Source organism: Thermobia domestica, chromosome 10 (genome assembly GCF_964235325.1).
Source record: "Thermobia domestica chromosome 10, izTheDome1.hap1.1, whole genome shotgun sequence".
NCBI classification, from domain to species: domain Eukaryota; kingdom Metazoa; phylum Arthropoda; class Insecta; order Zygentoma; family Lepismatidae; genus Thermobia; species Thermobia domestica.
The window spans coordinates 118,601,670-118,624,711 of NC_137463.1; positions in this window are offsets into that span (position 1 = coordinate 118,601,670).

A 23,042-nucleotide genomic window follows, 5' to 3' on the forward strand; every position below is an offset into this window, starting at 1 on the left:
CCACATCTAAGATAGAATACCAAATAGTCAATAAAACTTGTATTTTTAACTTTATGACCGAGTTTGGCAGAACATGAAATTGTTAACTGATGAAGAAAGGTTTGTATTTTAGTAAGTACTATACTCTGGCCCTATATTATATATTAGCGCTAGCACAGATTGAGATAGGAAAGGAAAGATAGGAAGATCTTTCGATCATTTCATATGATCTCTGATGTCAGCAGACTTCAGTTCTTGAAAATGTACAACTCTTGCATTATTTGAAATAGAGCGCCTAAATCCTATTTCTCGCATCGGAAGTAACAGACGTAAATGTGTTTTACGATTATTAAAGTAAATACACCTTTCTTTAATTAAAAATAAGTCAGTTAAAGGGTGAGATTCAGAGGGCGTCATTTAGAGGGATTAGGGAGAAACAGTTATCCCTCCTGGGTCAGAAATTTATATAGAATTTATCAATATAATACAGTAGTATATAAGTGAAAGATTGCTATTGAAGGTGATGAAGAGCCTGCTCAGTGCCCTGCCATTCCTCAGCAGAAAAAAGAGAGGAATGAAACACATGTGCACATGTGGGCATGTGCACATATATATAAAATGAAAGGAAATAAGTAATAAAAAGTGCTCAAAACCAAGGAAAAGCAGGGTTTACTTTTTAAAATTTTCTCACCTTTCGCAGGTGGTCTGTCGACCTCACTCATATGTACGGGGGTTCCATCGTATACGCTCGTCCCAAGCGCTGATTTTCCACGACACAGCACTAATCCTACTGAAGATTTCGTAAGCTAAACTATTGATGTGTATGCAGTGAAGAAACCAAGGCTAATATGCTTGATTTAGAATCAGAAATGTGAGAAAGTATTTTTTAATTTAGAATCAGAAGTTTTTAAAAAGATTTAAATTAACTCAAAAAATATTTCAGGGCGATTCTCTGGCAAGTGGTCCATTGTTAGTAAATTTTCAAAATTAATTTGAAACTATGATGTTTATGTTTTTCTATTAAGAAATAGTGAAACTATATACTGAGACATTTAAAATATTTTTGTAAACTATATTTACTAGGTTTTGATTACATAAACTTTATCTGTTCTAAACCATGCTCAATACTGTTCACATATCCCAATTTTCAAATAATTTTCAAACTAAATTCTAAATCTGTAATTATATGAACAATAGCAAAAAATATGAAGTGGACCTTTGGCAAAAATTTGACAATTTTGTTTTAATTAATGTTTTATTCTGGTAGGAAAAAATCGTAGTTTTCTCATGTCATGTTTCGCTGTCCCGTGCGTAACGGAAAACATGTATTTTTCGTCTTTTCTTTGTAATTGCAGAGGATAAAGTATTGAAACTTTTGCTCCAAAGTAGAATTAATATTAGCCTGTTAGTGGTACTTATTAAATTTGTTTATTATCCTCCTTATGTATTTTATGAGGTATAGAAATGTTGTCCCGTGCGTAACGTTACGCACGGGACATTTACAGATTTATCCAAGGATGTGAATAAAATAAGTTATTAAGATTTCAATACATGTTTATTGTTATTGAGATTAAACAATGAAGAATAAACTTTTATATTAACTCAAAGAAACCTGAATTTGCTGAGAGAAACTAAATCAAATATAATTAAACTAACTACCAAAAAACGTTTTCGTTAAGTTACATAGAAACATTTACCACGAGGCTTAAAAACAAATTATCATGATAAATCGCACATTTTTCTTTTCATTAGAAAGGTAGGTATCTAAGTTGGTTTGACAGTCTTGTAGGGGGCAAATGGATTCGCAACTTTTTACTATATTCTTTCACCCTTTATCAGAAAATTAGATGCTTGAAGTATATTTAAAACTTGATCGAATGAGACATAAAATCTGTTCTTTTCATTAAAACAAAACTTTGTACAACTGTTGTCCATGCATTTCAGATTTGTTACTCTAATGTCCCCATCTTCTATCACTTTCGGACACATATACATACCGACATTTAATCCTATTTCTGCAAGAACCACAATCAAATTTCACTAGGAGAAAATACACGTGCTCTAACATTGTCCATTCTGAGCCCGACAGTTGAAGGGTTGGAATATTATTATGAACATCGTCTTCAAAGTTGTATTTTGAATTAATGTTGCTCTCATCACTTGGTGAATATATCATTCTGTACACTGACACTCTTTTCGTTTTCCTTGAACCAATCAATCTAACTTGAATTACCTTGTTCTTCTTCACATTTTAGAGTGTTTTCCTCTTCTATATGGCCAACAGCGAACAATGCGGAATGAGTTTCGCAAAAGGGACGTGAGAGGAAAAGAATTAATCTTTTAACTTGCCTATAACGCTGCATCCTCACTTCATTTTTCAGCCTAAACTTGTTGCTGTGTTAAAGTCTATATTTTCTAGCCCTTTTAGCGCCACTCATTGCTTTTGCTGATCGATTCAGTTCATCACTGACAATATTGGAACAGAGTTACTTGCCTGTAAATCCATATTATTTACTTAAAAACTCACACTAAAGCAAATCTTCACTGTGGTGAAGTAAAAAAGCAATCATACCAAATAACCAAAAACCAACTGTTTCCCTTCAATTCACTTTCTCGCATTTCACCTGACAATGGCAGCGTTCAAACCATTCAACGTTTGGTAGATAGCACAGAGGATCGAGCAGCTCAACAGTTGTACAACATTATGTGGTTTGAACGCCACCAATCAGCACTCAGACAGATACCCTAAAGACATGGTAATAACACTAAACGAGTTGCCTAGCAAAGATCGACTATGATACTTTGGAATGCAATTTGATGCATTTAAATTAAGTTATGGATGCAAATTTTTGGTGCTTGTTAATGTCCAAATGTTAATCTTAAAATATCAGTCTCTTTAGTAAGGATATTGCATAATAACAGTCTTAGAACAGCCAAACAATTGCATGGTTACTTTTCTGTCCCGTGCGTAACGGCGAGTCGAAAAAGAAAACATAGTGTAAAGCTAATTAAATTCTATTTTCCAATTTAAAAAATATAATGCACAATAAGGAGGATGAATGTAGAACATAAGTAATGGCATATAAAATGAAAATGCTACCATAAATCGCAGAGAATGTCCAATGAAATTCAGGTTGTCAAATGAGCATTTTGTCTGAGTCCCGTGCGTAACGCTTAATTTTGGCTTATAACTCAAAATTGCAATTGTTTTGTGTGTTTCATTTTATTTAACTATGCACTAATAATTTTCCCCCTAATTTTGACATACTTTTTATTTTATTTGAAAATACATTTTTGTTTAAAAAAGCAGTTTTTGTGTCCGAATGTCCCGTGCGTAACGCTGAGAATCGTCCTTCAGTTAATTTGAATCTTTTTAAAAACTTCTATATTAGTAACAAACAGTAACTACTGAATATAGGAAATAACAAAAATAGTTATTGTAAATAGCAGCTAAAGTTTAGTCTAAAATATTTTTGCCAGTCTTTATTTTAATGTTTTAGATAAAATTAAACGATTTTTTTTAAAATTATAATCTCACATTGAATATTTATTAGCAATTAGTCTCAATATTAGGTAAGACGTGCATGTGAATGGAATTGTTAAATAGGCTATGCTGCTTTCTTGCAAAAATACAGAAAAACAAACCTCTCCCCCAAGGAGTTCACATTCCTCTCCCCGGGCGAAAATGTCTGAATTCAACAGTGATTTCGACAAGAGACGTTAGGTGACAATTTTCTGAGTTTTACTCTTATCGCTGCAAGTACATTAAAAAAAGTGGACTTAATGGGAGGGGTTCGAGCCGGTGACCCATTCTCCCTAAACACGCCACTGCTTGTCATATACTGAAGCTGACCACCCGCTAACAAGGACAGGAAAAATAATTTCGCGGACCGTCGGTTGGAAATCACTGCTTTAGAACAATTGCTGATACAAGTCAAATTCTGTTGATCACATGTTCTCTGAATGATAAATCAATACTGATCCCCTTAGGGAGATTATTTCAGTCGCCCGATATTACACACATGATTCATGCAGGAGAGGGAAGATAGTTTACACTGAAATCCAACTTCTAGGAGATGCAACTCGCGACTGCGCTTGCGCTCTGGTATACACTTTCGTCACGACTCAGGAGTGGGATTTATTTTAACAGAAATAATCATGTACAATTCCAGATCTCACAATGTTTGATAATAATTTCTCATAATTAATATATGGAAAGGACAACTGATGGATTTTTTCAAAATTAAATGCATTAAAACTAGATCAATTATAGAATTAGTACTGCATAATGTAAGAAAGAAACTGCGAAGTTTAGAAGATTGATGTGGAATTTTGTTTTATAGTAGCCTATAACGCAATAGACGTTTGCAAACCAATACATTACTCAAGTCATATGCACTGTCAATATCATTCGAGTGTAGGCCTAGTTCGATGTCCAATTAAAACTGAGAAGTAATAAATATTACATAATCATTTTGTCAGTCTTACCCCCCAAAATTTAACAGATTTAGATACGGATAGAAGAAACCTATGTTGCCAAATTTACAACTATTCGTGCCAGTTCTGGTTTGATTTTCCTTTAAAAAAGACACACACACACACACACACAAACACTTTTCATGTGTGAACTCTGATTAAGTTACACATTTTGTTGACAATTAAACAATGGCGGATCTCTCCCGGGGCCAGCGGTCTAGGCTCCCAGTGTATATATACATATATACATTCCCCCCTCCCGAGTTTACACTTTCTAGATCCGGCTCTGCAATTAGATAGTAGTTTAAAGAAGTGAACATTATCTAAAAACTATTGTTACCAGTAGCTCTAACTTTTCCTGTCTTAAAAAGTGTTCTTGAACAAGGGAAAGTTCATTATGCACCTTGTAATTAAAATACAAGAAATCTACGTTCAATGTCAAAGGAGCACCACCGACTCAACTTTTGGAATATTCCATTCTATTAGTTTCTCAACGTAGCTAAAGGAAAAGTATATGAATTACTGTGTAGAGTTCTCCTTGGTTGAATGGATAAAGTCATGGTTCGATAGCTAAGATGTTCATGCTTCGAAACACGTGTCCGAAGCAGAAAATCTTTTAAATTTTTAATTCCACGTATCTTAAGATCTTTCTCTCCCTTCCCAATCATGTGATGCTCAAAAAAGAGCTCTCCACCTTAATTCGACAACTGGCTGATGTAATCCCCGCAGTTTGAAACTTTCCTTCTTCTGTTTCACAAATTTCTCCTACAGGGTGTTTGAAAAAGAACTCCCTAGTTTTAAGTATAAATTTAATTGGGAAATGAATGAAAACTTACATCAATGAGTACATATCATGAAAGAGAATTCCTTCAAGTTTTGTTTAGTGTTGGTAGACTTCAACGTGGGATCCATTTGTGACCCTGCACAAGTCAAGACAATATTCCACTTCTCGCCACATATTCACCAACATTTCAGGTGTAACTGTCCCAACCGCCGCAACGATTCTTTCCCGTAAATGATTGATGTCTCTGATCGTTTTACTGTACACAACGTTTTTATGTGGCCCCAAAAGAAAAAGTCCAGTGGGGTGTAGAAAGTCAACAAGGGTAAAAGGTCGTGTACACCATAAAAGATCTTGTACAAGAACATGTAGCTGTCATAAAAAAATCTTGAAACCCAATCTTTCTATTTACTGTCTACACATATCAACTTCTTGACATCAAGAAAGACATTTCCACCCATGCAGCACTGCGCTCTAGTGGACAAATAGTGAACCTTCTCATTACAGGGTTCTGCCTGGATGACAAATGGGTTTACCTGAATCACCTGAATGAAGTCTATCTATATATTGTATTTTTCTTCACATTTATGTGGCTTTCAGATATTCACTATTTTTAATTAAGAGTTCAAATACAGAATTACACACCTCCAATTAAAAAAAAAATCCTTACATTTGACCTTTTTCTAAACAAAGAATCGCAAAATTTGAAATATTAAAGAAATTGGCCTTCATTCCCTCTTCAACATCGAAATTTTTGACAACGCTGCAGCATGTGTTCAGTCATTTATAACAAGGAGTTGATATGCCGAGTTTCACGTCCCTTACTTAAGGGATTTCTAAAATACTCTCGGTAAAACATTTGAACACCCATTACCGCTTCCCCATTTGAGTTCGTATTTTAATTTAAAATCCTTTCTGATTCCTTGCTATCATATTAAAATGATCTTTCTTCCAAATATCACATTTTTAGTATATTAGTATGACCTGGGCCAGTGGCGTAACTACAATGGAGCGAGTGGAACAGTTGCTCCAGGGCGCACAGTAAAAGGGTGCATGTGCGAACGGACTTTATGCAAAGAACGTTTGAAATCATTTCAAAAGGTACGCTATGACTATTAGCAATTAATTGGCAACAGCCGATACCGGAGGCGGATCCAGGAATTTTTGAGGAGGCGGGCAGGTTTGAAAAATAAACTTGCATGCATAGTAAAACTAAGTGAAGTTGACTGATAGTAACTCCCCCTCCATCACATTTGGTGCCTCAACTCTCTGTGCTATTCGCCTATCTTCACAAAATTGATTCCCTTCCTTCACAGTGTTTCACGAAAAGCACTTGGACCCAATAGAGCGCTCAACTCTTACGCGTTTGGTCCATAGGTCAATTTCAGCCACTGTCAAGTGAGCTTTTGGTGGACAAACACTGTGTGCTTGGGATTCTCCTGTTGCATAAAACTTTATTCAACCATTATCACCTATCTCATCATCAATCATAAGTCACGTTAACATGTTACTAATATATTAAACTTAAAGGGAGTTATACTAAAGTAATCGGTAATTAAAGGAATATTTAATTGATGTTATAATAACTGTTGTACTTACTCAGGCTTTTGTTTCCTTCCTTTGTTCTTTTTAGTTGTAAACAAACCTCGTTCAGTAAATGACTCATCATCATCATCATCTTATTATTATTATTATTATTATTATTATTATTATTATTATTATTATTATTATTATTATTATTATTATTATTATTATTATTCACCAATTTAATGCCCGAGGCTACAAATATCGTTCGGTAGTTAGTAAATATATGAAGCTTATAATAAACTAATAAGAGCGTGTTGCGTAGTAAAGTATTAACAGCACGAAGTAGAAGATATAGAATGAGGGGTGTTACGACCTCCCATGCCATGATACGATATGCATAAACCGACTCGCAAGAAAACGACAGTTGTTCTTTGTTCAATGACGTCACTCATGATGAAAGAAACAACTGTCCATAGGCGGTCAGAATCTCACATACAGATGGATGTATGAAATATATAGCTGACGTATATAATATACGTATACATGTGTAGTATACGGAAGTTTCTTAGATGTCAGACACCCTGCAGCGACATGATATAATGTCTAAATGAGAAAAAGGCAGTAACTATGTAGTAGGGCTATATGGATAACGTATGCTCCGTACAGATTTCCGTACTAATCGTAAGGATTCCATATATTTGTATCCTCGTCGCCAAAAGTGGCTTTACATCGCCGTGACGGGTATGTGACGGCGCAGTACTCCAAGGAAGGGATGGTTGCATAAGAAATTGTGATTAATTTTGAACAGTTTTTATTTTGACTAGGGAAATAACATAGATATAGGGAGCAAAGGAAAAGATTTGAAGCATCAGTACACTATCATCTCTGAAAAGATTCGTATTCTCAGTTTTTCATTTTATTCTCTTATATGTTAAGTTAATAACTGCTGACAACTGCTACTAGCGCTTTTCACTCTTCAGGAATTTAACACGACATGTTCGCAGAACACTTTTCTAAGTCCTAAATGTATGCGTGAATTATTTCATTCGTCTCACTGTCCTTATTTCAGAATGGAAACTGAATATGCTGAACGTGAGTATGTTTCGCTGTCGTCAAGCAAGGGTTGTAATAAATGTAAATAAGGTTCTTATTATTAAATAAAACACAGAAGTATCTATTCCATGTATAGCACAATATAATACAGTAATTAACCAACACGATAATCACTAACGCCCGCAGGATTTTTTCGAACGGGGGCGGGAGCAAAAGAAAGATATAGAGTTTTTTGATTTATTGCCCGATATATATAATATGGTGTCGGGCCACCTTTCACCTTCAGAACAGCCTTGATGCGACGTGGGATGGAGGCACAGAGGTCGTGAATGGTAGCAAATGGAATTTTACACCCTTCCTCGTGCAGGGCATCGGCCAGTTCTGTGAGAGAGGATGGAGGTGGAAATCGTTGCGGGAGTCGTGTTTCCAAGACGGACCACAAATGTTCAATTATGTTGAGATCTGGGGATTGGGCGGGCCAGGGGAGCTGTTGAACTTCATCCCGATGTTCCTCATACCACGCTGCAACAACGCCAGCTGTGTGAATGGGTGCATTATCATCCTGGAAGATGGCGTCATTGTCCGGGAACAACATCTGGAAAATAGGATGGAAGTGGTCTCCTAAAATTGCGACATAATCGTTGGCAGTGATTCACCCACTAAGTATGACCACAGGACCCAATGAAAACGATGATATGGCGGCCCACACCATCACCGAGTCGTCGCCATGTTTCACAGTTGGGCGGAGACACTGCAGATCATAAGCTTCTTTGGGCGTTCTCCACACATAAACATGGCCCGTGGTTGGGAATAGGGTGAAGGATGACTCATCCGACCATATCATACGTTTCCAGTCCTGAACGGTCCAAGTTACATGGTCGCGGCATCATTTGCGGCGTGCGAAAGCGTTATGGTCCCTGATGAGCTGTTTGGCCCGTGCAACACGACCCCGTAAGTTCATGTCATGTAATTTGCGGCGGACTGTGATTGTCGACCCGGTCAAAAGGGACCGGTGACAAAAGGGTCCAAATCAAAAGGGCCCCGCTGTCAAAAGTGCCTAAGTCAAAAGGTCGTCGCGACAAAAGGGTCCTATCTAAAAATGCCCGGTGTAAAAGGACACCGCATCAAAAGGGCACGGGTGAAGGCTGTCCCGTGTCAAAAGTTCCCGAGTCGAAAGGGCCACGCTACAAAATGCCCCGAGTCAAAAGAGGCCCCGCGTCAAAAGGCCTCTTGATAAAAGGCCCGGTAAATACAATTCCACGGCTAAAGAGCCTGAGATCAAGAGTGGAAATCAGGAGAAAGAAAGATATATGACCACTTACGTAAGTATTTTTACTGAGCCCTGGATCGTTGATCATCTATTTACTCATAACTTCCCCCTGCCCACCGCATTTCAGCTGGTGAATATATATTCTATGCCAGAAGGGCGAGGACCGAAATGCCCGAGTCAAAAGAGCCCCGGGCGAAAGGGCCCCATGACAAAACTGCCCTAGTTAAAAACGGTCCCGCGTCTAAAGGGCTCGGCGACCAAAGGGGCCGAGTCAAAAGGGTCCAAGTCAAAACGGCCCCGGGTAGAAAGAGCCCGGGTAAGGAGTCGGCGACAAATGAGCTCGCGTCAAAAGGGCGCTGTTTGAAAAGTGCCCTGGTCAAAAGGTCCGGAGTCAAAACGGCCCCGCACCAATACCGTTCGAGTCGAAAGTGCCACGCGTAAAATAGTCCCGACTGAAAAAGGCCCCGCGTCAAAAGGGCCCGGTTCCACGGCTAAAAAGACTGAGATCAAAGCACGAGAGGAAATCGAGCATGCACAAGTGTATATTGTCCCTTTGGTAAGTTGATGGTTTTGTGCAAAAGAAGGAAAAATATCTGTAGTTATTAGTAGCAAATAGGAAATTTGAATCGTGATATAAGTTTTGTTTGGTTGTTGATTGTTCTGCAACAAATGCTATTACTTAAGTCATTCTCCATTAAAGTAAGGTTGCAGTCCCGTCTTTCGGAGTTTGTATTCTCGTTACTTTATATATTATTCATTTTCCCCTTAGTTCTAAAATTCGATTTCTAGTCCTGGATCAAAGTATAGTATGAAAAATATTCTGTGAAAGCGATTAGTTTAATTTTGCAGTCAGAAGACACATGTGGAGCTGTATACAGGGTTAGTCAAAAGTATTGGGACAGAACAATAATAACGACGTGCGGGGATGGAGGCAAAAAATGTTACAATTGGCATTATTGCATTGAGCGGGGTCACCTTCGAACCGATCTTGAATTCCGCCATATTGCATATCACACAATATTATTAAATATAAAAGGTTATGTTTTTAGACTAACTTATACCTTAATATTCCTACAAATGAGAATGCGAACTCGTTTGTGACACATCATCTGTTTGGGACAGAGTATGCTCTGTTTTACAGGGTGTCCGATGTTTAAAGGTAAATTACAGACATTCATTAAAGCGACATCAGCATCATCCCTATTTATCGTATGATCATACTTCAGGTCTCGTTTTATCACAGGGGCCGCGGTGGCTCAGTGGTAGAGCGTTCACCTCTGGTGCTTGGGGTCTCGGGTTCGATCCCAGCCCCCGTCAAGTGAACTTTGTGGTGGACAAACACCGTGTGCTTGGGTTTTCTCGGGGTTCCCCCGTTTCCTCCCACTTTCTTCATTCCACAATTTCATTCATTTCTCATACTCACCGTCTCCTCTAGTCTAACCGGCATAACTGTGGGACGTAAAACTCAAAGATTTCATTTCATTTTTTCGTTTTATCACAATACAGCAGCCTTTTAAATGGTAAACTCCGCATCAAAAAATTGCGACAGCTAGCAGTTAGGCCACCAAATATACATCTTCTTATCACATAGTCTTGTCAGGTAAAGAGACCCCTCTCTCACCTCCTTTCTTCTCTTCCATACTAAAATTAGCTAACAACATGAGCGCAATTTTTATTTCAAACTATACATGTATTAGTATAGATAAAAAGAAATAACAAAAAAGAGACGAAACAAGATTCATAGGTTGATGTAGGGAGAAACTGAAACACCCACAATGAAAAATTGAAACCAATGAATGTCTATTACACAGAGATTCAGAAATGAGCAGAGAGAGAGAGAGAGAGAGAAGAGGAAAGGAGAGGAGAAGAAGAAAAAGTAACGGGAGAACAGATAAAACTGTGGAATTCAAACGTAGTAAGAAAATAACCTAACATTATAAAGTTCCGTTTCCAGAAATCCAACAGTAATTTAGAAATAATGTTTGTTTTTACATAGTTTTTCAGAACTATTCGAATATACAGACGACCCTTTAAATATTTATTATGTTACTTTCATAATGGATAGCATACTCAATTTCAAGTAGAACTGTAGATCTCCGAGACACATCTAGGATAATATCAAAGGTTTAACACACATGCTTTGTTTCCGCGTGGTTCGATTGCAAATTCGGTAGTGTTCGTTGGACGTAATGATCCAAAATAAATTCTAATATACCCAGTAGACAGCGTTGGTCATATCTTCCATTTCAGACTACTAATGCGAACTGAACGAAAAAAACGAAACGAAAAGAAAAGAGAAAGAAAGAAAAAAGAGAAAATTGAAGAGTGCTATGTTATTGCTAAATATCTATCAGATATAACCTATATTAAAAGTCCAAACTGTATCGTAATGGAAAGCTACAAATGTTGGAAAGGAAAAGTTCATGTTTCTCATAGATGTAGCATCTTTCAAATTTCAACGTGAATAAAACACATTGAATCATAGGACGGGAACAAATATTGTGTCGAACTAGTAAAATGAAATTTTATTTTCAAATAACCAGAGAGGTACCATTTACTAGTCTTTTCCGAAGAGTTTTCTGTTCCGAACATCCAGCATTGACTTCATCTCTTCCGAATATAACGTAATTTGTACAGAGAGAAATAACACGCTAAGAGCTCATACGCATCATCGTGTCAGTCGTATGATGTTGGTTAGGTTATAGACCACCACTGGATCGAGGAATTTAAATCCGTAGTGAACCGGTAATTCGACTGAGATTCGGTAACCCAGAGGATAAAAAGAGATTTTACTTATTTTCTTGCGTTTAAACAGTATTTCTGTCAGAGATGACTAGGGCCGTTGATGTTATCCCCAGAGCACGAAAAACACGTCGCCGAAGTTAACAGTTAATTAGATTCCCCGGACTAGGCTTCTGCTCCGTTTTAACTTTGGAATATGAACTGCATGTATGTGTGAGAGGGAGAGAGCTAGAAAAGTGAAAGATGCAAAGAAAGATAGGGAAACGTCAAGAAAGAGAGAGGGACGGGACGAATATAAATATGAAGCATACTTACTATTGCAGTGTATGATGTAGAACGCACACACTATTTACTCGAACTATCGCTAGTGATGCCTTGTAAGTTCTCCATCAGAAGATGAGTCTCTTTTTGCAGCCATTATTTTATGCGAAAAAATCATACTACCTGATGGAGTATCGAACCAAGATTTTTCATTTGGAAGTCTGACACGTTACCACTACATCACCGATTGCTTTAGCCAAACTTTGTTTAATGGTGTAGTGTTTCTTTCTGAGAACGATAACACGAAAATTGCATACTGCAGATCAATGATGTCTTTGGAATGTCCTGGTAATTTCTGTCCTCTTTCCCATCCAACATTCGTAAATCGTCTCTATCATGATACAGGTGTTTGCTTTCACATTGTTAGTATTGCTTGTCCAGTATGATAAGTCGATTCTTCACAATCACTATGCTACGAGGGTCATCCGGAAATTGGTACCCGTTTGTGCAATAAAGACACAGCAGTACATATTAACAAATATACACATTTTTATTGGAAAGAGCATACTTTACACTACTTCTCCACATAATCACCAAGCAAATTTAGTCATTTGTCATACCGTGTGACGAATTTTTGTATTCCAGGGTCATAGTCCTCCGCCACCAGTGTATTGAGATACGTAGTCACGCCTCGTTTAAGTGCGTCATCACTGTCAAATCTTTTTCCCGCCAGAAAGTCGAGACACATTAGGAAAATGTTCACAGAGTTCATCAATTGTGACGCGCCGATCGTTCCTCACTCATTCGTCTATTGACCTCAGTAGTTCGTCTGTAATGACAGATGGTCTCCCTGAACGCTCCTCGTCGTGTGTACTCCCCCTCCCCAGGTTGAAGTTGCGACACCAGCGCCGAACAGACGACTCGTCCATCGCATTGTCTCCATACACCTCCTTTAATTGGGGATGAATTTCACAAGGTCGAACGTTTCGTTCATTAAGAAATTTAATCACGGCCCTCACTTCACAACTGGCGGGGTTATCAATTCGTTTAATCATTATAAATGTGCACAGACACAACACAGGCACTGCTAGCATCACGCAACCTCGCACAGATCAGGCAGACAAGCCACTGACGCGTTATGACCTTGCCCAGCGGCTGTCCGAGTCGTCAGCGCTTCAAGCGGCGCAAACGGGTATCACTTTCTGGATGGGCCATCTAAAATTTCAAGCCGAATATTACTTTCTTTAGCCCTGATCTTTGGAACGAATAGCCCTTCTTCCTGTAACCTTATTTGCAACAAAGTGCACAACAAAATTGATTTTTTCGACGGCCTAGAGAGAAATAAGTGCCCACTAATAAAAAAAAACTTACAATCGAGGAAAGAATGTGAAATTAAAACATATTTTGCAGTAATTTATCCGTGCAAGTTCAAAAGTAAGCAAATAATAATAATAATAATAATAATAATAATAATAATAATAATAATAATAATAATAATAATAATAATAATAATAATAATAATAATAACCTATATTATAAAATTGAAAGTAACTATGTGTGTGGCTCCTAATCTCTTGAACCACCCAACTGATCTCTATAAAGCTTTCAACATAGATAAGGTTCGGATCTGGGACTACTTTTGTCATTTCAGTTTGATGGTGCAACGTAGGGGCCGGTGAGAGGGAGGTACATGTAAAAAAAACTGAAAATGAAAGTGGCTGTCTTTGTGACTTCATCACTCAATTAAATTTTCAACACAGATCAGGTTCGGGCCTTAGCATTAATCTATTTACTTTGACGATATAGCTTAGGGTTGAGAAGAGTGAGAAGTATAAATAAAAGTTGATAACTCGCGAAACAAATGAACCATCACGATCAAATTTTCAACCTAGATGAAGTTCGAACCTGAGATGGTTTCTGTCATATCACTTGGATGTTGGAACTAAAGAGATAATGAGGAGGAGCGACATTTAACAAAGAACGAAAAATTACTGGTATAAGTGGTGTATCTGTAATTTTTGGATTCGCTGTTAATAGTGACACATCTGATGCTGTTTAAACCCAAATTCAGTCTCTCTAGTGGGAGGAGGGAGAGACATAAAAATGATCGAAATAACCAATATCAGTGTCAAATTCACAGTTTTCCGGCTCGCTGAGATCAACAATGACACTGCAGATGCCGTGCCCCACAACATAGGGATGGGAGAGGATATAAAAAACAAAACGAAAATGGCCGATATCAAAGAGGGCTTTAGTAACACGAAACAGTGACTGAGTAACGGACCATATTAATATTTTTTCTCAATTTAACCCAATGAAGCGGGTAATTGATGCTAATAATAATAATAATAATAATAATAATAATAATAATAATAGACTACTATAGTGTGAATGTACACATTTATTATTATTATTATTATTATTATTATTATTATTATTATTATTATTACTATTATTATTATTATTATTATTATTATTATTATTATTATTATTATTATTATTATTATTATTCCCGTACTTTTGAACTTGCACGACGAAATTACTGAAAATATGTTTTATTTCTGTAATTTTTCCTGGATTGTATGCATTTCCTCCATTTATTAGTGGGCACTAATTTCTCTCTAGAACGTCGAATAAATCAATTTCGTTGTGCACTTTGATTCGTTCCAAAGATCACACCTAAAGTAAGTAATATTTGGCTTCTAATTTCAGGTGGCATGAAAGTGTTCGGGTAACGCAGTGGCTTTATGCATAATACAGCTATCTAACATAGGTTCAAATCTTATTCACGTCAAAGTTAATATTTTTACAATGTGATTGTGAAGAATCGACTTATCATACTGGACAAGCATTACGTAAGAATATGAAAGCAAACACCTGTATCATGATAGAGACGATTTACGAATGTTGGTTGGGAAAGGGCAAGGGAATTACCAGGACATTCCAAAACATCATTGATCTGCAGTATGAACTTTTCGTGTTGTCGTTCTTAGAAAGAAACACTACACCATTTGTTAAACAAAGTTTGTCTAAAGCAATCGGTGGTGTAATGGTAACGTGTTTACCCCAGATTCCCGTATAAAACAGGATCTTGTGTAGAAGTTTCCTTGAGACATCCCTATTTATCCTAGAATCGTGGATCGTACAAAATTCTCTTCAGAACTGGCTTTCAAACGATACCATTCACATGTCTCCATCGTGTATCTAAGGCGTGAAAATCGCGAAAAAAAGAGATTTTTTTGGTTAAAAATATTTTTACCTTTTTGCCCCTATGGACCCCCAGTGTTAACGCAGAGATCACCTGAAAAATCTGATAAATTTTGTCCGGTGGACTGCATGTTTGTGCAAAATTTCAATCTTCTAGTTGCAAAAGTAAATCCGCCAAAAAATAAAAAAAATAAATATCGGCCTCATAACAAAATATTTTTTAAAGTTTTGACGTCATCACCTCCTATGTCTCGACACAGAAAGGCATGAAACCATACATAACGTGTTCTACAATGCCTCTAGGCTTGCAAAACAGAAAACCCAAAGTAAAAAGCGTTATTTGTTCTTTTTAAATCGAATAATGAAGACACTCATTTAGTAGCTAAAACATATTAACAATCCACAAGAACTGTCACTTGTTGAAACCTTCATATCGAATTATGAATGGATTTCAGGTGCTGTACTCAACAAACGAAAGTCAAGCCTGATGTGTGCAAACACAGCTGACCAACTCATGGCAGACACGTAGACTACAACTTTCGTGCCACAACATGCACTGTGGTAGTGGTTGTCCTTATTCATCAAAGTAAAGCCCGCCATGTAAGTCTTGCAGGCTTAGTATACCTTTTAAATGTTTTTATATTCAGTCGTCTTTGGTTCCATACAAAACTATTTTCCTGCCAAAGAAATATCTCAGTATCATACGGAAACACACAATGCAACTGCTGTGGCATACTCACTCCCTAAGGGTGAATCACGCGACAGTGTACTTATCAAAATGTGTTGGTGGCCTTGGCCTTGAAAACATTCAACTTCAGAGCTGCTCGCACATAGCTTGTGCCAAAAGGACTAGCTCAGGGGAGTAATGCTCTCGGAAGTAGGAACGAGAAACACAGTTTTGATTGGTTGGTGTTATCAATTTCTTGCCACGTTGCATTTAAATAGCAGAAGTCAAATATTTGTTGTTGTCGGTCTTCGTGGCCGAGTGGGCTAGCGTTATATGCTATTAATGAAAGTCCCTTTTGGCGTGAGTCCAAACCCGGCTCGAGGAATTTTTTTTTTTTACATTTTTAAAATATTTTTATAACACTTTTTAAATTAAAATAATATGAAAATAATATTTAAAAAAGTGATTTACTTACTTTTGTGCAGATAAGTAGTAGTAGTAGTAGGAACGGGTTAGGGCTCGTTTTGTTCCCCTTGTACTCCATGATATAGGGCTCGTTTTGTTCCCCTTGTACTCCATGATATAAATTTTGTGACCAACTTAAAACAACTGGCTAGGATAGCGTTTAGAACAGCTGACTAGAGTAGCACGCGAAAAAAACGTACTTCTGGGAGCATTACTCTCCCGAGTGGGTCGTGTGCCAAACACTGCTCAAGGAGTCCCTTTCTAGCACAGTAAAAGGGCGAGAAAAAAGAAAGGAAAAAATAAAGAATACGGAAAACTGTTCCTTATGCAAAGAGCGTTTGAAAACATTTCAAAAGGTACGCTATGACTATTATCAGTTAATTGGCAACAACCGATATCACGGACAGATCCAGGAAGATTTGAGGGGGGGAGGGGGCAGGTCTGAAAAATAAATTTGAGACTTTTCTTGATATGTGGTTGGCTAACCAAAAATGTGAACTGGAAATGAAATTCTTGAGTTTTACGTCCCACGGTTATGCCGGTTAGGCTAAAGGAGACGGTGATGATGAGTAATGAATGAAATGGTGGAATGAAGAAAGTGGGAGGAAACGGGAGAACCCCGAGAAAACCCACGCACACGGTGTTTGTCCACCACAAAGTTCACTTGGCGGGAGCAGGCTTTGAACCCCAGACCCCTAGCACCAGAGGTGAACGCTCTACCACTGAGCCACCGCGGCCCAAATGTGAACTGGAGTGCTTCATAATACGTATTTATCGCCCTTCTGGAGGCTGCATTGAGGAAAGCCATGTTGTTCAACACGAGAGAATCCAGGATTACAATAAAAAACTTTTTATTACCATCTTTTTATTATTGCACTATTTTATTTTATTATTATCATTATTTTTCTTAAATTAGATTATGTAGAGTAAACTATTTTTAATTTAATTTCCTATTAACATAATTCATATTAACTCTTTACTAATATCCTTATTTTTATACTGCATAAGTACTATCGTGGGGTCAGATTTAACACCATTATTTGTTTTGAAATTACCATTGGCAGTTGACTGTGGACCGTTTACTAGTGCTATACTTTAATGGACTTAACTAGTTTTGGGGACAAAAGATATTTTCAAAATATTTTTTTGACTAATGGTCTTTTGGTAATAGATTATTACGAAGCGAAGGAACATACTTAAATGAAATAAAGTTTTTTGTTATCCGAAAATAAAGTATGAAAATAAACTTATTTTTATGTAAAAAAGCATTCAATTATTAGTGCTGAGAAAATGTAACTTGTCATTCAAAAAGCTGACAATTGATGATTTTGTGTTTGATTAGTTGCTTGGCTGCAGGCCCGTATCCACAGGGGAACTCGGGTGCCGGGCCCCCCTAAAGTTTTACTGTTCCCCCTAACAGGGACGTACCCAGAAATTTATTTCGGGAGGGGCGTAAAGCGTTTTGGAGGGGTCCAAATATAATTTGAGGCTAAATTATATGAGAATTTCTAAAATTGCCCCTAAAAGTAGATTACATTTTTTAAAAGTCGGGATTTCGGGGCGCGGACCCCCAGGACCCACCCTGCGTATGCCCCCTAAAATATTCACGGTAGGCTTGCAAATGAACTGCTATACTATAATGATGAACTATAATATGGTTGGATCGGTCCCCTAACTTCTACCGCCCCCTCATATTTTTGGGCTGGCTACAGCTACCTGCTTGGCTACCTACCAATACACACAATGATTAGTCTTAAGGGGCCGTCCACATATTACGTAACGCTACTTTTGACCAATTTTTATCCTCTCCCTCCCCCTTGTCACACTTCGTAATGCAAGGCTGAACCCCTCCCCCGTTCGTTACGTAACACTTCTGGATTTTTGTTTTCTTACCAATTTTCCTTATTTTGGGAGTTATTATAATAAAAACTATTTTTAATAGCAGAAATTTTATTACAAAATGCTCTTTTTCTGAATATATTTGTAGTATTTTTCACTAATAAATCAAAGTACCGGTACGTATTAGAAAATGGTAGGATGGTAATAATATTTTAACCCCCATAAGATTGCTTAATTAACAGTCCTAATTCTTCAAAACTGCATACTGTCGTTTCCCAAGGAAATCACACCTATCCTTTTCGGTCAGATGATGACAACGAGGGTCACTACGAAAGTTTTGAGATACGCATTGTTGTGGCACAGTATTTGAATTCCAACAATTGCGTTCGGTAGTAGTATCCAGAGCAAAGAAGCGAAGCAGGTTTCAACGGCGTATCGCCTTCACTTGTTTGTTGATGTGAGCAGTATTCGGCTGTCTAGAATGGAGCTCGAAAGAGAACCTTTTCGGGGAATGATCCTTTACGATTTCAAAAGTGGTTTGAACGAGACACAAAGCCTTGACCGTTTGCAGGGTGCATTTGGGGACCTTGCTAATTCCCGTGCTACAATTTTTCGGTGGTTTGGTGAATTCAAAAGAGACCAGACATCGCTTAAAGATGGAGAGAGAGCTGGACGTCCTGCAAAAGCTGTGTCAGATGAAAACATTGCCGCTGTGGAACAAATGATTCGAGAAAATCCTCGAGCAACTTTCAAGGACATTGAATCTACAGTGAACATTGGATCGCCAGCAGTAACAAAAATTCTTCATGTTCATCTTCGGTTCATGAAGGTTTCTTCTCGTTGGGTGGCTCACACTTTGACTGAACAGCAGAAGTGCATGCGTGTGTAATGGTGTGAAGAAATGCTTGCAAGATTTGATGGAGGCAATTCTCGACGCGTCTCTGACATTGTTACTGGTGATCAGACTTGGATATATCAATTTGACTCTGAAAATAAAACGCCAGTCTACAGTTTGGATCTTTCCAGACGAAAATCCACCCACAAAAGTGAAGCGACCGCGAAGTGTGGGGAAGAAGATGGTCGCAACTTTCTTCTCCAAATCTGGCCATGTTGCTACTGTTCCACTTGAAGAACAAAGGACTGTTACTGTTACTGTCAATGGTACACTACTGTTTGCCTAACAAAAGTGTTCCAGAAGCTTCGGGAACGGCGTCCAAGAACTGGATTGCGTGGGATCGTGCTTCATCATGACAATGCGTCCGCACACACGGTCAATATCACAATTCAGTTTTTAGAATCTAGGGAGGTCAAACTTATGTCTCTTTCGCCGTATAGCCCTGACCTGGCCCCGTGTGATTTTTTTCTGTTCCCCGGGATCAAAGATCGCACGCGTGGGAAGAGATTTTGCAGCCCTGAAGAAGCTGTAGTGGCTTACGAGAACGAACTTTCAACACTTGAAGAAAAAGGCTGGCAACACTGCTTCCAAAAGTGGCTTTTGAGGATGCAAAAGTGTGTACAGTGTAATGGTGAATACTTTGAGAAAATGTAAGTATTAAATTGATTTTAAGTAAGTTGTTTCACATCTGAAAACTTTCGTAGTGACCCTCGTACTGACAAGGAAGATGAAGGTGGAACAGGATCTGAAGAACTAACATCGATCTCTTTTTCAGGGATCCAGGATGCTTCATGCATTTGAAATTCGCCAGTTTCGACGATGCAAAGTTGCCTTCTTCGTCGACCACAGATTCAAAGTGGCTGCGCATGTGAAGAAGCAGGGACATCTCGTTTGTGAAGAAGCTCTCGAGCATCTTTTTTGGACTTCGGACTTCAGTTTACCTCTTTTCATATTCTTCTTGTCCTAAATCAGTGCGAGAATGCGAATAAACTCAATTTCTTCAGAAATATTCAAATTCAAAAATCAAAAATTTAGTACGAGATAATATCCGACGAATTAGGTTTTTTAATATCTTATTTTGATCTACAAATCCTGGATCGTTCCATCGCGGAAAATATAATTTCACGAAAAAGAATTTCTTCTGTTTCCCATGCAAAACCCCTTAGAAGAATAGAGTGAGTAATGATTCAAATCAAAGGTTTCAGATAACATTCTCAGAAATAGCAATACTAGTGGGAACATGAGGGCATTTTCAGGCGGTGGTTACGATCACTAACAACTAACTCCGGAAAAGCGTGTTCCCTAAATCCAATGCTGCGATAGCCACAAAACGGAGTTTTATTGTATTGTAATACATGCAGTATTCGCCACCATTTACGCTGGTGTCTAGTGCGTCTTCGAATCTCTTCTGTATGATTCAATTTATATAGGCTATAGTTCGCAATTTTCCAAAACAATAGGCATATTTATTTATCCATATCGGTATATATAGATACGAGGGTTGGAACTTAAATAGTGGCAACACTGCTGTGGAGACACTATGCAATGAAATGTACTAGTGGCGCTGATAGCGCATGTTGTTAACATACCTACCTAACCTCTGAGCAAGTAGACTCGCCCGTCCCACGTCACCGGCAGGCTCACAAGCGAGGGAAGCACAAATCCTTGTGAGCGAGCGGTCTAACGTAAAGGTGTCACTATGTTTTCGAAACAGGAACAACGGAGTTGGATCAAGATTGAATGTGATAAAGGTCGTACAGCACGACAGTGTCATCAAGGGCTTCAAGAGGCGTGTGGGGAATCGGCATTGCCGTACAGAACAGTGGCACGGTGGGTAAAAACCTTTAACGAAGGTCGGCAAACTGTGGCGGACATGCATCGGGCAGGTCGTCCTAGCGTCTCTGAAAAAGAAGTGCAAGCTGTTGCCGCGTTAGTGGACAGTGATCGACGCCTGAAGATTCGTGAGCTCGCCCAAGAAACCGGATTAGGGCATTGACGGTCAGCCCTGGAGGAACGTAATGCGTTAGGATAACACACCATAACTTTCACCATACTGGGGCTCTGACGCACTTTCGACTTTCGCGGCGACCCATAATGACGCCATTCGTTGGATTGGCGTTTCAGTGTTGGCTCGTAAGATCTGGCCCATGTCTCATCCAGTGTTACGATACGGCGTAAGAAAGCCTCGCCTTCGCGCTCATACCGCTCCAAGTGCGTCTGAGCAGCGTCGTAACGCATCCATTTTTGCATTTCCATCAACTCATGCGGAACCCATTGTAATGCAGTTTTACGCATGCCCAGGCTTCCTTCAGAATGCGAAGCACAGTCTTACGCGCTAATCCGGTTTCGTGGGCGAGCTCACTAATCGTCAGGCGTGGATCACTGTCCACTGTCCACTAGCGAATTTGACACCTTTACGTTAGACCGCTTGCTCACAAGTGATTTGTGCTTCCCTCGCTTGTGCGCCTGCCAGTGACGTGGGACGGGCGAGTCTATTTGCTCGGAGGTTAGGTAGATATGCCAACAACGTGCGCTATCAGCGCCACTAGTACATTTCATTGCATAGTGTCTCCACAGCAGTGTTGCCACTATTTAAGTTCCAACCCTCGTGTATATATATATATATATATATATATATATATATATATATATATATAAATGAAAGTGACTATGTTTGTAACTTAATAACTCTTAACCATCCGACCGATCTCGTTCAAATTTTCAACATAGATGAAGTTCTGACCTGGGATATTTTTTATCATTTTACTTTGAAGGTGCAACTTGGGGGAGGGGGAATATATAAAAAATGATTGAAAATGAACAATGTTAGTGTCAAATGCATAGATTTCGGGGTCGCTGAGATAAACAGTGACTCTTTCGATGCAGTTTAAATCCAAATTCACCCCGCAACTTGGGTAAAGTGGAGGATGACATATACAAAATGTTCGAAAATGACTGATATTAGAGTCGAGACCATGGTGTTAGGGGTCGCCGAGATGAACAGTAATACTTTCGATGCCGTTTAGATTAAAATTTGGCCATGCAACTTGGGGAAGGGGACATATATAATAGTGATCGAATATGACTGATATTTGTGTCGAATCCATAGTTTTTGGAGTCCCTAAGTTGATGGTGACAGTTTTGGTGCCCTATATATCCAAAATGAAACGTATTCTCCCCGTATGAAAAACGGGTATTCTAGCTAACTTATAAAAAAAGAAAAGACTGAATAAAATTATTTGTTTAAAAGATTGCATATAAATCTGAGAATAAAAATAAAAAATACAGCAGAAAAAACTGTTACGTAGCGAAGACCTAAAGCCCCTCCTCCCCCTTATCACTCTTCATAACGCAAGGCCGAACCCCCTTCCCTTCTTGCCGCGTTACGTAATATGTGGACGACCCCTAAATGTGTCCTAATCACATATCCATTAGACACAGAACAAATATAGACACTTTAGTTCTTCTACTGACAGTCAGTACATATAGTGAAATTTCTTGATTGACCCTTATGCACATTTCGGTTGCACATAGAACAAATCCAAGAACGTTTTATGTCATCAATTCGAGGACAAATAGCACATCTCCTCCTTTTAGATGGAGAATCTGTTTGCGGACAGTCTTCATTGATGTTCCTATCAGTTAGTCGTAACAATGACTGCGGAAGCCTACGAGAAAGTGTCCCGCATTCGCCCCTTACTTTTAGGTGATCTTGAGCGAGAGTCATCGTAATACTCCTCATGAAGTCTCGTCTCTGAAGTCTTCTTGGTTCGTTGGAAAGATGGTAAAAAAAAAAACAAGGCTATTTAAGCATGCAACGTCCAGTATTCTATAGAAAATTGCAAGGAACCACTTTCTGCAAAATCTGCCAGTTCCGAGT